We start from the raw sequence: 12,927 nt of genomic DNA on the forward strand, positions 1-12,927 counted from the left end.
TGGACTGCGTTTGGTAACCTTCATTATCTATTCATGCAGTGACATGCTGTCTAAATAAAAATTAAACATTATCACTGGAACCTTCTATTCCATGATCTCACTTTCCAAGTTTTGAATTTTTTAAATAAAAAAAAAAAACATTTTGAAAAGGTGTCCAAGGGTAATGAACAATAATGCATTAATGATCGATTAATCGACTGGGTATAACTGTTTTTGATATGCAGAAAAGCATATCTCCTTGATCGAATCCCAATGTATAATTTGTTTGTGCCTGCCCTGAGTGTCATTGGGAATCATGCTGTGCCCACCCCTTCTATTGAATAATAAATTATATGACATAGGAGACATATGGATGCTCTATAAACAGTACTCTTCTAAAAATTGGGGTAACGGGCATATAATGCCAGTTTAGGTGCAAATAGTGCCAAGCAGATTTATGCTTTAAAGTTTAACTAGATAAAATTTATAAATGGCATCAGAAGTCAAATGCTTAGACTTCTGATTTGCAGGAGATTCCTCACTAAACACGTCTGCTGGTTTTAGCCAGTATAAGTGTATATGAGAGTCTCAAGAGCCAGAACCTCATCACTGCCATTTAAACTATGGTCCATCAACCAAGGATTTAAAGTGGTTGTAAAGGAAGTAGGTTTTTTTTATCCTAATGCATTAAGATGAAAAACATTCTGTGTGTAGCAGCCCCCTCATACTTACCTGAGCCCCATCTCTATCCAGCGATGTGCATGAGTACCTCGGCCACCCATCTGCGAGGATGCTCCTTCCCTTTTCTGGATTGTGGTAGGAAGGTACCCCCCCCCCCCGTGATATCCTTAATGATGTCATCCTGGGTAGCACAAAACAGGCGATCTCCTTAAAAGGGCAGATCAATAAGCGCTTTCTTGGAGGCTTGGACTGCAGACCAATTCTTAAGCCACAGCACGTGCCTAATCGCCACCACTGAAACAGAAAGTTTGCATCACAAATAAACTGCAGCCCATCGACCAACAGCGGGGGATTGGCGGATCGATCCCCCGCTGAGCAGCATGGCTCTGTCGACGGAACGGAGCCGTGTGAATGGGGCCTTAAGGTAAATTAGATCAGCTTCTCTCAATCAGAGCCGGTCCTGAGGTTGAGCAATGGAGAACCGATCTCCAACCTACTGTTTTTTATTACATTTAAATTTTATTAAAGCTTATGCAGCAAGTGAGTGTTAAAAACAATCTGCCCTAGGTGCCAAACACTCCAGGTATGCCACATTCTTCGTTAATGTATTTAAAATTTTGCATAATTGACTGATCTAGCTAATGTAATACGATCTTTATTTTTAGTAGGGGTTTCCCAAGAAATTATTTCAGGGGTTCCTCGGGGGTGAAGAGCTTGAAAAAGCCTGACTTTAAGCATATCTATGGTCAAAATGAAAAATCATAAATTAAATTTCTACATTGTACACTGCTCAAAAAAATTAAAGGAACACTTTTTAATTAGAGTATAACATCAAGTCAATTAAACTCCTGGGATATTTATCTGGTCAGTTAAGTAGCAGAGGGGGTTTTTAATTTGTTTCAGCTTCTTTGGTGTTAATGAAATTAACAACAGGTGCATTAGATGGGCACCAATGAGACAACCTCCAAAACAGGATTGGTGTTTCAGGTGGAGGCCACTGAAATTTTTCTCCTTGCTCATCTTTTCTGACTGTTTTTCACTAGTTTTGCATTTAGCTAGGGTCAGTGTCACTACTAGTAGCATGAGGCGATACCTGGACCCTATAGAGGTTGCACAGGCAGTCCAACTCCTCCAGGATGGCACATTGCCAGAAGATTTTCTGTGTCTCCCGGCACAGTATCAAGAGCAAGGAGGAGATGCCAGGAGACAGGCAGTTACTCTAGGGAAGCTGGACATGGCCGTAGAAAACCCTTAACCAATCAGCAGGACTGGTATCTGCTCCTTTGTGCAATGAGGAACAAGATGAGCACTGCCAGAGCCCTACAAAATTACCTCCAGCAGACCACTGGTGTGAATGTCTCTGACTCAACAATCAGAAACAGACTTCATGAGGGTGGCTGGAGGTCCTCTAGTGGGCCCTGTGCTCACTGCCCGGCACCGTGGAGCTCAATTGGCATTTGCCATTTAACACCGGAATTGGCAGGTCTCCACTGGTGCCCTATAATTTTCACAGATGAGAGCAGGTTCACCCTGAGCTAATGTGACAGACGTGAAAGGGTCTGGAGAAGCTGTGGAGAACATTATGCTGCCTGTAACATCGTTCAGCATGACCGGTTTGGTGGTGGTTCTGTGATGGTCTGGGGGGGGGGGCATATCCATTGAGGGACGCACAGACCTCTAAAGGCTAGACAATAGCACCCTGACTATCGTTAGGCATCAAGATGAAATCCTTAGACCCATTGTCAGACCCTACGCTGGTGCAGTGGGTCCTGGGTTCCTCCTGGTGCATGACAATGCCCAGCCTCATGTGGCGAGAGTTTGCAGCCAGTTCCTGGAGGATGAAGGCATTGATACCATTAGAAGGCCCCCACACTCGCCTGACCTAAATCCAATAAAACCTCTCTGGGACATTATGTTTCGGGCCATTCGACGCCACCAGGTTGCACCTCAGTCTGTTCAGGAGCTCAGTGATGCCCTGGTCCACATCTGGGAGGAAATACCCCAGGACACCATCTGTCATCTCAGGAGCATGTTCTGACATTGTCAGCCATGCATACAAGCACGTGGCGGTCATACAAACTACTGAATACCATTTTGAGTTGCTGCAATACAATTTCAGCAAAATGCAGTAGACTGCTGCATCATTTTTTCACTTTGATTTTCAGGGTGTCTTTGAATTCAGCCCTCTGTAGGTTGATAATTTTAATTTCCATTAAATGATGTGGTATCCTTTCCTTCCTAACACATTATCCAGTTCAATTCAGTATAGATATCCAGCATGATATTTTCCCCATTGAGATCTGATGTTGTTAATGTGTTCCTTTAATTATTTTGAGCAGTGTATTTCGAGCATACTCTTTTTACTCTGAACGATCTTGAAGTTGGTAGACGTAGTTTGTGAAGATCCCCACACATTTACTTAATGGAATTCTGGGACACATTTTTACTATGCCCTGTTAACCACTTTACCACTAGAGCATTTTGCTGTCTTACGTCTGGGCCACTTTTTGCGATTCGGCGCTGTGCGACTTTAACTGACAATTGCGCGGGCATGCAACGCCGTACCCGAACGAAATTTACGTCCTTTTTTTCCCACAAACAGAGCTTTCTTTTGGTGGTGTTTGATCACCTGTGCGATTTTTACTTTTTGCGCTATAAACAAAAAAAAGAGCGTTTATTTTGAAAAAATAACAATATTTTTAACATTTTTTATATGAAATTCCCCCCAAAAAAGATGTAAAAAACTATTTTTTTTTAAATTTTTTGGCCAATTTGTTTTCTGCTACCCATGTTTGGTAAAAAAAATCAATCACAATAAGCGTATTTTGATTGGTTTGCGCAAAAGTTATTGCGTTTACTAACTAAGGGAAAGATTTATGTCATTTTTGGTGTTTTTTTTTTTTAACGAGTAATGGCGGCGATCTGCGATTTTTTTTGCGGGACTGCGACATTGCGGCGGACAGATCGGACTCTTGACTGACATTTTTGACACTTTTGGGGGTACCAGTGACATTACTGCAGTAATCAGTGCTATAAATATGCACTGTTACTGTAAAAATGACACTGGCAGGGAAGGGGTTAATTTTATTGGAGAGGGAGGGGTTAATGTATGCCTGGTGCTTACTAACGTGTGGGGGGGGGGGGGGGGTGACTGAGTGAGCCAGGGACAGATCGGATGTTCAGCTATGCTGAACACTCCGATCTGTCACTCCCTGTCACTTAGGAGATCCGCCCGCTCTGTTTACACAGGCGGGCGGATCTCCAAACTGGATTCCCCGACGATCGGGGCAGAGCAGTGGCGATCGCCGCCGCTCCTTCCCTGGCCCGACTCCCGCTGTGAATGAAAACAGCGGGAGCGCGCCTCCGGCGGCGCGCGAGCGCCGCCTACAGGGGGAGGAGTCTGATGACGTAGGTCTACGTCGTCAGACCTACAAGAGCCACTTTGCCGCAGTAGTACTACGGTACTCAGCGGTAAAGTGGTTAATGGGCTCTGCTGTTTCACACATTTGACAGAGCCTGCCTTCTGACTACAGAGGAGCACAGAGGAGGAGGAGTTTCAGAGGAGTTTAAGGAGGTGGAGTCAGTATAGAAATCAATGCTTGAACCATGGGATATATAGTTCTTAGAAACTGAATGTAAGCAGCAGAGGGAAGCTACAAAGCACGCAGCAAATACAGGAAGTTGTGGAAAGAGATGGAAAAGGTTTCAAATAAGCTTATATTGAATTGTGAAAAAACGATTGTTTGTATTATTATAATATTGCGCTGTAATATGAAAGTGTATGCCGTTACCAAAGATTACCTTTAAGTTTTTTTAGGGTAGCAGTGAACTAACTATAGAAATATGGATTTTGGATAAATTATAACTAAGGCTACATGTACGTAGGACGTTTTAAAAAGTCCTTTAAACGCTGGAATTTAAAGGACGCTTAAAACGGCTGTTGTGTCGCGTTTGCAGCCGCGTTTAGCAGGCGTTTGCGCTCAGATCCGTTTTTAGAGGTCAAAAAAATCATTCCCCTTTAAAATGGAAAAACGCAAGCGCTAAACGCGGGTGATCGCGTTTTGCGTTTGAAACGCCGGTAAACACACGTTCTGAACATCCTGAACGCAAATAACGGAATTTTTGTAAAATCTTACCTGTAAAATTCCTTTCTCGGAGTCCTCCGACAGTCGCCGCCTCTTCATATTCGTCACATATGGGGTATTAGACTTTGATCCGAAGGAGTAGCTAGGCAACAGAATATGTTAACATTAAAGCTTTTAACATATCCCACCCTCAAGGGGTGGTCCCCTCAGTCAATACCCTCCTACTTCCTGCAACCATATCTCAGTTTCAGTGGAATAGCAGTAGAGTATACAACCAAACCCCAAAAGAGGGGCGGGGGCGGCGACTGTCGGAGGACTCAGAGAAAGGAATTTTACAGGTAAGATTTTACAAAAATTCCGTTTTCTCTTACGTCCTCCGACAGTCGCCGCCTCGTCATATTCGTCACATATGGGGACGTCCCAAAGCAGTGCAAACATAAGGGGTGGGAAACGCATCCGCGCCGAAAAGCAACGCAGTCTCCGCATCAAAGAAAGGAACCTTACCAAAGGAAGGAAACCAGCTGGGCAACAGGAAAAAAACAAGTGCTCAACAGGAGCAACAACCCAGGAAAAGACAAATAACCAGGGGATAAAAAACTTATCCCAACAGCCAGAGGTCCCCAACAAGGGACCCTAGGGAATCGCCGCACTAAGAACCTTGCGGCCAAAGGAAGCATCCGCCGATGCCTGAACATCTACTTTGTAGAATTTTGTGAAAGTGTGCACGGTCGACCAGGTCGCCGCCTTACACACCTGGACTACAGAAGCCCCATGACGACAGGCCCAAGACGTACTCAGAGATCTAGTAGAGTGCGCCTTCACAGGCACAGGGGGAACCTTCCCCTGCAAAGCATAGGCCTGTTCAATGGTCTGCCTGATCCATTTGGCGATGGTAGAGGCCGACGCCGCCATGCCCTTCCGAGGACCCTCTGGAAGAACAAACAAGAAATCCGTCTTTCGAAAAGACTCAGTCGATTTAAGGTAAACCCTTATCGCCCGAACAACATCCAAAGAATGTAATCTCACCTCCTTTGGATGTTTAGGCTTCGCGCACAGCGAAGGCAAGACAATATCCTCATTAAGATGGAATTCCGAAACTCGCTTCGGAAGAAAAGAAGGATTAGGTCGCAAGACCACCTTATCCAAATGAACAACCAGATACGGAGACTTGCAGGACAAAGCCGCCAGCTCCGACACTCTGCGAGCCGAAGTGATCGCAACCAAAAAGGCGACCTTTTTGGACAACATAGACAACGAGATCTCCCTGATCTGTTCAAAAGGAGCACGTTGTAACACAGATAGAACGAGATTCAAGTCCCAAGGGGGCAGAGGATCCCTCCTAGGAGGAACCAGATGCCGCACTCCCTGAACAAAAGTGCCAACCAAGGAGTTGGAAGCCACGGGACATTGAAACAGAACGGCCAGCGCAGACACCTGATCCTTTATCGTAGCCAGCGCCAAACGCTGATCGACACCCGTTTGAAGGAAGGACAGCACTCGGGAAACCGAGTACGTGCGGGGTGAAAACCCCCTGGACTCACACCAGGCAAAATAGGCCTTCCAAGTACGGTAATAAACCTTCCCAGAGGAAGACTTCCTCGCGTTGATCAAGGTATGAACGACCTCTGGGGAGAGACCCTTCTCCTTCAGGACCTCGGTCTCAACAGCCAGGCCATCAAAGCCAGCGACTGTAAAGCAGGATGGTATATCGGCCCTTGAGACAGGAGATCGTCTCGAAGAGGCAGACGCCACGGGGCGTCGACCGCCAGATTCACGAGGTCTGCGTACCAGGACCGGCGAGGCCAGTCCGGTGCCACAAGAATCACCGTGCTGCGTTCCGAGTGTAACCTCCGAAGGAACCTGGACAGCAACTGAATCGGTGGAAACGCGTACATCAGCTTGTACTGATGCCACGGGGCCACTAACGCGTCCGACGCGTCTGCCCGAGGGTCACGCGTCCTTGCCACGAACCTTCTCACCTTGTTGTTGAGACGAGACGCGAACAGGTCCACATCTGGAAGACCCCACTTCGCGCACAACATCTGGAAGACAGCCGGGTGGAGAGACCATTCCCCCTGATCCAGGGTCTGGCGACTCAGATAGTCCGCCTGCCAGTTCTCCACCCCTGGAATGTGAACCGCCGTTATCGCCGGGACATGAGTCTCGGCCCAAGACAGAATGTCGGCCACTTCCCGAGCCGCTCGGGCACTCCTGGTGCCCCCTTGGTGGTTGATGTAGGCCACCGCCGTGGCATTGTCCGTCTGCACCCGAACCGGGCAGCCCTGCAGCCGGTCCGTCCAGCGATGAAGACAGAGATTTATCGCACGCAATTCCAGAATGTTGATCGGAAGGGAGGACTCCCCCTCCGACCAAGTCCCCTGGGCGGACAGAACGCCCAGAACACCACCCCAGCCCGACAGGCTGGCATCCGTAGTGATTACCGTCCACGAGATAGGACGAAACGACTTGCCCCCGGACACCATCGGGGACTGGAGCCACCACAGAAGGTCTCTTCTGGTGCGATGACTCAACGAGATTTGAAGATCCAGAGATTGAGGTCGCCCGTCCCACATGGACAGGATCTCCGCTTGGAGACCCCGCGTGTGAAACTGGGCGAAGGGAATCGCCTCGAAGGCCGAGACCATCAATCCCAGACATCTCATGCACGTCCGCAGAGACGAGTGCGGAACGTCCCTGAGGGACCTGACTTCCTCCTGAAGAGTTCTGAGTTTGTCTTCCGGCAGGAAGACCTTCGCCTGCACCGAGTCCAGAATCATTCCCAGGTAGGGAAGACGAACCGACGGACTCAGTGTCGACTTTGGAAAATTTATCATCCAACCAAACTCCTGCAGAGTTTGCATCGTGACAGACAGGTCCTTCTCCAGACCCTGGCTGGTCGCAGACCGAACCAGAATGTCGTCCAGATACCCCAGGACAGAAATGCCCTGGGCCCTCAATAATGCCAGAACCGGTGCAAGCACCTTGGTGAAGACCCGCGGAGCCTAGGCGAGACCAAAAGGCAACGCCACGAACTGGTAGTGATCCTCCGCAATGGCGAATCGAAGGTACCTCTGGTGACCCTCGAAAATGGGGATGTGAAGATACGCATCCTTCAAATCGATGGAGGCCATGAATTCCCCCGGAACCAGGGTAGCCACCACCGACCGCAGGGATTCCATGCGGAACTTGCGAACCCGCACAGAGCGGTTCAGAGCCTTCAAGTCCAGAATTGGACGAACCTTGCCCTCCTTTCTGGTGAACAGATTGGAATAAAACCCCCGAAATCTGTCCCGATGAGGCACCGGAACTACCACTCCCTGAGCTCTCAGGTCCCGCACCGCCAGGTGCAGGTCCCGTAAACGCTCTGGAGACAGTTGAAGATTTGAGGGAAAAAATCTGCTCTCCGGCCGAGAGAGAAACTCGATCTTGTAACCAGATCGAACGATCTCCTGAACCCATCCGTCCCGCACGCGGGCCAACCAGGGCTGAAGAAAACCGAGCAAGCGTCCCCCCACCCCAAAACTGGGTGAGGGCGCCCCTTCAGGCCGCACTGTTATGGGCTGCGGATCCGGATTGACCGGACTTCTGTTTTCCAGACCAGGGCTTCTTCTGAGAGCCTTGACCTTTGAACGGTTTGCCCTTGTAGTGCGACCGAAAGGCATGAAAGGACCCCTGAGGGGGCCGAAAATTAGCATGCTTCTTCCCAGAAGCCCCCTTAGCCTTGGGGAAATGGGGCAAGAGAGTGCTCTTACCTCCGGTGATCCCCTTAATCAACACATCCAAGGACTCCCCAAAAAGGCGAGACCCATCATAAAGCAGATTGGCTAAGGTCTTACGTGAAGATTGGTCCACCGACCAACATTTCAACCAAACCAGGCGGCGAGACAACACCGCCACGATGTGCACATGTGCAGCCAACGGGACTAGGTCCAAGTCCGCATCACACAGATACATGACACCCTGGTGGATTTGATCCACCATATCCAGGGTCGCCGGCGAGGCCGAATCGGCCACTAGGACGCGCCTAAGCATCTGCGTCCAACTTGCGACAGCCTGGGCCCCCATGAGAGAGGCAAACAGAGCCTTAAGCATAGAACCCGTAACAGAATAAGTATAACGGGCAAGAGACTCCAATCTCCTATCCGTGGCATCACGGAACACAGGGGAATCCTCTGCAGGAATCGCAGTGGATTTGTTTAAAACCGCAATTGCGTGATCCACTGGGGGTGGCACACACCACCTTTCATCAGTGGAAGGCGAGAAAGGATAACGCAGCTTGAACCTACTTGGTACAGCAAAAGGTTTGCGTAGATTGCGCCATTGTTCCTTAACAGCGCGCTGAAAATCATCATTGCAGGGAAAAACCTGCGGCGTCCAGCGTTTCCTCTGCGTCCCATAAGCCGCCAAGGCAGCGGGGGGACACACTTCATCCTGCAAACGCAGCGTTTGTTTTATGGAAGCAATCAATTCATCCATGATTGCAAGCTCTTCAGGCGAGCCAGGGGGAGAATTATCAACCCCTTCAACTTCAGCCTCCACCTCGGACCCCACTAGATCCAGGGAGGAGCGGGACCCCGATAAGGAGGCCCCCGCCATAACAGCCCCATCACCTTCACCCTCAGAATCAGAGGAAAGAGAAACTCTGGGTCTTTTAGTAGATTGAGCAGCCACCAGCATCTGCACCTGAGCAGCAAGGCCAGCCATAATAGTGGCTAAATCCCCCCCTGGGGGGGAAACAGCGGTCCCCTGGCTTTCCAACAAGGCGGTAGAAAATTTGCCCTCCTGAGAATCCATTGCCCCTATTACAAATGCCGGATAATAAAGGGTTAACTGCCCCTTTAACAAGCGCGGCGAGCGCAGCCCACCGCACCACACACAAGCACAATGAGACCCCCACAGGGACAATAAAACTGACACAGGCAATGGATAAGAAGGATATAACCTGAGGAGACCCTCGCCGCTGCTGCTGCCTCGATCGGTGTTCCTGGAGAAGAGGAAGTGATGCGGCCAGGGCGCTCTATTAAAGCCTATGGGAGGCTACAAGAAAATGGCCGCCATGCATGTAGAACATGCGGCCGGAGCGAGTGTAGGCAAAATGGCGCAGTTTGGCGCCGAAACCGCCGCTCCACAGTACAGTAATGCACACATGTCATCCATGTATAAAAAAACATGTTAGATCGCCGCAGTGATCGCTGTATAGTGCCCAAACATGCCACAAAACATGCCCCACAGCACACAGCTTCTCACACTGACAAGGCTGACACACACAGTGTCACACAGCTCCCCCCCCCCCCTTGCAGCCCACAGCATGCAGCCGAGTGATAGGGAGACAAACAGTGTGAACAGAGGCAGGTTACACAGTCCCAGACTGACACCCCCCCAGACAGACAGGTCCCCACATAGATACACTTACCTCACAATGGCGTGGGGGACCCGCACAGGCGAACAAGCCGCTGCACATGAGGCAGGGAGAGTCGCATACAAGACGCACAGAATGGGGGTTAAGAAACCGCACAGCGTCCAGTGAGGTAGCCACCTCACCAATCATCCCTGCACCGAACAGGGATGGGTCGTTCACTGTGCCAGGAGCGTTACCTGGCTGAACGCTCGATGGCAAGCTGGGAAGCCACTGACCCACGACCTGCGACCAGGGGGATCAGCCCGAGACCCAGCCCGCATGATCCTCTTCATCCGAAGAACTAACTAATGCTGACAAAAAGAACAGCTAAGTAAAGGTAGAGAGAAAACTGAAACAAAAAAATCAAAAAAGAAGAAAGAGTCTGGGGCACAAAGCCCCAGCACAGAGAGAGCCAGCCACTCCTGACAAGCTAGACATTGAAACTGAGATATGGTTGCAGGAAGTAGGAGGGTATTGACTGAGGGGACCACCCCTTGAGGGTGGGATATGTTAAAAGCTTTAATGTTAACATATTCTGTTGCCTAGCTACTCCTTCGTAGCAAAGTCTAATACCCCATATGTGACGAATATGACGAGGCGGCGACTGTCGGAGGACGTAAGAGAAAATTGCTTTCCAAAAAACGACAATGACTGTAAACGACCCAGTGTACATGGACAGATAAGATAACATAGAGGTGGGTTTAGGGGCTTCTGAAAAAAAACGCCCAACTGCTCAAAAACATATGTTTACAAGCAGCAGTGTACATAAGGCCTTAAAGGAGAAAAAAAAAAGTGACACTAGCTTTGTTGACCCTGGTGACAACCAGTGATTCCTTCATTTTGGAGAAAGATTTCCTCTCACTTCTTGTTTTGGTTATGGGACAGGAAGTCAAGAGAAAACTCCCAAATGGGACATGCATGACAAAAAAAAAAAATAGAATGGTGGTATAACCCTCCCTTACTCTATTTAAAATTAAAAAATGTTTTAAAGTGCTACTTTAATGTCATCTGTTGATCATATACTGCAAGGTAATTGCTTTTTGTTGTTTAGAAATTTAAATGAACTTGACACCTAGATGGTGTGGGTTTCAATGGACAGCTCTAGATGCCCCAGACCAGCGTTTCCCAATTGGGGTTCTGCAAGAACAAAAATTGGGGTTCCGCTGCATTTTGACACATCCAAGATGGCCCCCGTTACCTGCTGTTAGCGGAAGGTCGGAAACAGCAGAGATCGCGGGAGCGTGATCCCACCCTGCTGTCAGCCGGCATTGCTGTCAGAGCCTGGCCTAGCGCCCGCACTGCCGTCAGCCAGCCACTCACTTAGCTCGTCCGTTAGAGAGCCCACCCAGCCGTCGTCAGCCAGCCCGCCTAGCCGTCAGCCAGCTCTGTCGGAGGCACTGAAAGACTGTCTGGGGCTTTGACATTCTCTGCTCAGGAAATTAAAAGGCTCTGTCAGGGGCATTGAAAGACTCTGTCAACAATTAAACCAGATAAAAAAAAGATTTTGCCAGCAAAAGAGAACATTACATTTTGCTCACTGAAAGGTTTGTGCTGCACTACTTAGTCTATGGCACACATTTTTTTGGGGGGGTTCCAAAGTTTTGCTATACCATGTCAAAGGATTCCAAGGGAAAAATGAATTAGCAAACTCTGCCCTAGACAACCAAATTTACTGTCCTTTCTGGGCAAACAACTGGCTATTATAATTTAGATTTATATTACCAAGGCAACATAATGTTTACCTTGCAGTATAATTCTATTTGTTATATAACACTAGCACATAATACTAACTAGGGATGCACTTGAGTATTTGTACTCCTGCAAATGCTCCCGATACCCAAAAACCAGTACCTTTGCAGTGCGATTTGAGCCCATACAAAATGAGTGGGCTTAAATTGCATTGCAAACAATCGCATGCAATTTGAACAGGAATGTGGTGCGATTCCTGTCCAAATCGCATGCGGTTTCTCCCACTGCTCCTGTGTGATCCCAGTATAGAGAGACAGGAAAGCGCCATCTAAGAAGTGCAGCAATGGGCAAACAAAAAGTTCATTAAAAAATGTTAGGTTATCACAACTCACAAACCATGGACGCTTGGATTGCTGACAGGGCTGGAGGAGATGCATAGGCGGTCTTGCCCCTAAGCTGACATCACTTTTGCCCTATACCCACAGGGGTCCTGGAACTGCCTACATCTCCTCCAGCCCTGTGAGCACCACAAGCAGCCGTGGTTTTGGATTTGACATGCAAGAAATATTATGTAATTTTATGTGCGTTGTGATAACATAACATTTTTTTAGTAAACTATTTACCCATTACTGCACTTCTTAGATGGCACTTCCTTGTCTTTCTATACTGGGATCACACAGAAGCTGTAGGGGAAATGGCATGCAATTTGGACAGAAATCATACCGCATTCCTGTTCAATTGGATGTGATTCTTTTCAGTGTGATTTAAGTCCATTTATTTTCTGTGGGCTCAAATTGCAACGCAAAGGTATCGGTACTCGGTATCAGCAAGTAAGTGACCAAAAATATCGGTAATCATTGGTAAACATGTAAATGTTTAACTGTAATTTGTAAAAAGACAGTAAACCTATTCCTGAAAGGGAAATTGTAGCTAACTAAAATGTGTCAAAGACTAGTGATGAATTGATTTGTAAATTATTTAGGGTGTCAGGCAATAACGATAAAAGTATACATAAAATATGTCAATAAGAACCAAAATTAGAGTCAGGCCAGTAAATGCTGACTGCTTGCTATAAATTATTTTACATGTTAAAAA

The 12,927-nt window shown here is 48.0% G+C and overlaps 1 protein-coding gene across 1 annotated transcript in view; it reads right to left on the reverse strand.

Annotated features, from left to right (window-relative positions):
* Positions 1-12,927, reverse strand: part of MNS1 (meiosis specific nuclear structural 1) — an 86,901-nt gene that overhangs the window by 18,970 nt on the left and 55,004 nt on the right. The gene's annotated exons all lie outside the window — the stretch shown is intronic.

This window comes from Pelophylax lessonae (genome assembly GCF_965119305.1).
Source record: "Pelophylax lessonae genome assembly, chromosome: 4".
In the NCBI taxonomy this organism is placed as follows: domain Eukaryota; kingdom Metazoa; phylum Chordata; class Amphibia; order Anura; family Ranidae; genus Pelophylax; species Pelophylax lessonae.